Source organism: Frankliniella occidentalis, unplaced genomic scaffold, assembly GCF_000697945.3.
Source record: "Frankliniella occidentalis isolate FOCC.00 unplaced genomic scaffold, Focc_3.1 Scaffold226, whole genome shotgun sequence".
In the NCBI taxonomy this organism is placed as follows: domain Eukaryota; kingdom Metazoa; phylum Arthropoda; class Insecta; order Thysanoptera; family Thripidae; genus Frankliniella; species Frankliniella occidentalis.
This window is the reverse complement of record NW_026267352.1, coordinates 397,438-400,969: the sequence shown is the minus strand read 5'-3', so window position 1 is coordinate 400,969 and position 3,532 is coordinate 397,438. Positions and strand designations below refer to the sequence as shown.

At 53.8% G+C, this 3,532-nt stretch overlaps 1 protein-coding gene across 4 annotated transcripts in view; it reads right to left on the bottom strand.

Moving 5' to 3' along the window:
* LOC113201996 (aromatic-L-amino-acid decarboxylase) overlaps positions 1 to 3,532 on the bottom strand; it is a 6,944-nt gene that overhangs the window by 2,531 nt on the left and 881 nt on the right. Inside the window, exon 1 of one of the 4 annotated variants that reach the window (XM_026416026.2) lies at positions 3,379 to 3,522. The exons of 1 other annotated variant lie outside the window; for it this stretch is intronic. The gene's annotated coding sequence lies outside the window, so the exon portion shown is untranslated. Of the gene's footprint in view, positions 1 to 3,001; positions 3,160 to 3,378; positions 3,523 to 3,532 lie in introns of those variants that run through there. 2 more of the 4 variants (XM_026416025.2, XM_052272828.1) reach the window with 2 other exon arrangements.

Genomic DNA, 3,532 nt, shown 5'->3' with positions numbered 1-3,532 from the left:
AAGGGGGGAGGGGGTAATCGGATAGCTCTCCAAATGCACTTTAAAACAAGCCTTTGGTCGATGCGATTCGCTTCGATCTTCCCTTCCAAAACTAGAATAAAACGAGTGATTTTTGCATAAAAATGTCCGTGCGTAACCTCTAGAATTGCTCTATACGGCTCGGTTTTGCACCCCCACCGCATAGCACTTCCGACTCCGACGCGCCTGGGCCTGGATTGAGAAGTCCATACTCCACTTCCGGGAGGTGACCTCCCCTGCTTCCAGCTTCCAGCGTGCCTCCAGAAGCTCCGGCCGCGTGGAGTATCAGCCCGCGGGCCCCCGCGGAGAAAGCACGGGCACGCGTGTGGGGGGCCACGGCTAAAGCCACGGCGTGCTGCAGAGAGGGGAGGCGGCGAGGGCCGCGCCTCCCGCGGTCAAGGCCACGGTCATTGGACCAGTCGGCCACGAGAGGCAGTACTAGCACGTCGGCGTGCTCTCCTCAAACACCAGGGGGGCACGACGCACACTCGAGCGGGGCATTCGACCACTGTACGGGCGGGGCTCAAACCCTTTCGTCGAAATAACACCCTGCTCAATATTTGGGCCCCCGAGCCGTAAAAATTAAATAAGGCTCTGAGATGTGAAAACAAGTGCGAGACTGCTATGCTTTAGATAAGATGCGGGGCGCGTTGCCTCACATTACCAAATGTAGGGCACGAGTGCTTCACATTACCTAATGTAGTGCACTAGTACCTCAGACCTCAGGTAAGGTAAAGCTGCGTCGGACGCTTGTAGGTGCCTCGCATTAGCAAATGTGAGCCACTCAGTGTGAGGCACCACGTCCCTCGTTAGCAAAAATATAGCAGACTCACAATTGGTTTAACTGTGTACAGATCTGAGGACCGCCTCAGCCCTCCCGGCCCCCTCCGGCCGCCGCCCTGGGGCTCGGACCTTGCTCTCATGACATGACTAGGCTTAATCCACTTTGAATGTGCCTCGCCGCCGGACTCTGGCGCCCTTCGACGGGCCGCGGTGATAGATTGACAATTTATTGTTCCCTTCACAAGTTTCCGTCCGGGTGCGGCGGGGCGGCCTTGGGCTGAACTAGTATATAACTACACCGGCCAGACTTGTATGCCGTACCTCGCGGGGCGGGGCGGGGCGGGGCGGGGCGGGCGAGGCTTGGCGACGGGCGACGACCATGCTCCGGAGGCTCGCACGCGCTGCGCTCTGCGCCGGACCCGTACCAACGCATTCACCAGAACATTTTATTGCACCTGGCACCGCACTGCCCGCGACACTGGAGCGGCGTGGGGCCGAACGGCGGGGCGGGAGCGGGAGGTAGAGGAGGAGGTCTTCCTGTCGACTGATACAGAGGATCGCTCTCCTACCTCCGTCCTCGTCGCACGCATGGGCGAGGGACAAGGCGCGCACGACTAAAACGTTCTGTGGAATCAGCCGGCTACGGCTGGGGGGAATTAGACGAGCGCTAACGACTGTCAACCCGACTCAATGGCGCTCGACGCCGCGGCAAGGACTCCGCCGAGTAGCGCACGGAAGGAAAGAAGAAAAAAAACGAGAGGCATTAGCTCTCTACTGATTCCTCGAACTGTCGAACTAGTCATCGAGAGGGAATGACCGAGCAGAGGAGTAAGGAGTAGGCCTCTACGAGTGCATCGTTATCTCACGGAATGGCAACCGCAGGCACAATGCACGATTGCGCGTGTTTTCAATTTTGCATTCTTCCCAGTTCATGGCCCGCTCTTGCGGTTTTGCGGGTTTATGTAAACGAACTGGTGTCGCTGTCAGTCTGTCGCACGAAAAAGAGCTCAGAACGGTTCAGCTATCGAATTCAATTTTTGTGACATATCTGAGGGGTTGCTGCTAGCCCGAAACAAAAACGCCATCTGCAAATCCTGGCAACTGTCATTGGAGGGTAGATCGGGAGAAATGAAAATGATTTTTTTTCTCCGGTTTTCAAAGGAGATCTTGTCGGGTTACGGAACTGAACTTTTTACTAAACTAATTTTGTCAGCCTTTGCTCTCTCACCCTGTTAAAGCACCAGCGGGGTTTTTCGACGATAGTAAGTGGAAAACATCGTAGAAAGGCATAATAATAATAATTTTGGCAGAGGGAGGACAGGTGTGCTAGTTTTTTCCCTCATAGGGGGACCAGGCGGGACGTGCATTGCGCGAATACAGATGATAATTGTGTCAAGGTAAAATCCGTAAATCCGTGCGCTCATTTCCACCTGTTCATTTCCTTTGGCATTTTATAACGAGCGGATTTCGCCCGATTTCACACACGCAGACGCCGCCATACTAATGCAGGTTCTCCAGTGAGAACTTCACACATAAAAAATACAACTTGTTAAACGACATTGAGTCGAAATTGGGCACACTTTGAAGGCATTGACGACATAATTTTGTTATATAACCACAAGAGTCAACGTTATCGGTTCACTATGTCGCTGAAAAAAAAAATCATTATGAACTTCCCTAGATGTTTTTTTTTCTCCCATTTGGTTCGAAGGTTGCATTGCGCGCAGCACACTGGGAATGCCTGATGGGCTGGGCTTTAACCAACGAACGTCCGGAAGAGGGAGAGAGGAAATAAAGGGAGGGGGAAATGAGGAACGAGACGGAACCGCATTTCGAAAGCAGCCGCGACTAGGTTGCGCTAAGATAACTGCTACGCCTTGAGCGCCTCCAGCGATGATGCTGTTGTTCCGAGGTCAGTGTCGGCCCATAGGCGCGTCACGTGCCTGGGGGAAAATAAAGTTGAACATTCACCAGTCTTTGCATAGTGACCTCACACCTATATCCACCCCCTAAAAAACAAACAAAAAAAACTCACTTTGAGTCATTTTTTAAAGTTTGACTGCCAAAGTGAGTCAAAACTTGAGCAGAAAGGGACTCACTTTGTCAGTCAAAAAACCAAAAAAGGCTTCAAAGAGAGTCAACGTTCAGTTGATCGAGTTAACTGGGTAGCCTTTAGCTTCCTGATAGCGGTGAAAAATACCAAAAGTTGCACTGGCGTTAGAAGGGGAAGTCCCGACCGGTCAGCTTGGTCAGTCTGGTCCAGTACCCCCGCGAGAAATTTCCCGCGCTGTCTTGGCACTGCGACACGAGCGACACTAGAGAGGATCGCGAGAATGAGAAACTACAGCGGCGGCGGTACTTAGGTCAATGGCAGTAGGTCGCCACGCCTCTCTTATCTACCATCCCAACTCGCTGACAGCCAACTATCTCTCTCCCATACACGCCACACACACCCACACACAGACGCTCGAAGACGCACATAACCGCAGCTGAGACATGCGCATGCGAGTGAAGGCTGGCTGCTTCTGTAAACGACGCCCAGCAGCAGACGACACGACTTGAACGACTTGAACTCACTGTGATTGGCCGGCTGCGGAGAGTGAGAGGAGGAGAGGTGAGCTCCGTGTCGTGGAGCGGCGCGGCGCGGACTGACTGAGAGAGGGACCGGAGGGACCTCTCAAGAAGTGGTCAGCTGAGTGGCTCGGGGGGCTCGGGCGCGGCGTACGGCGGC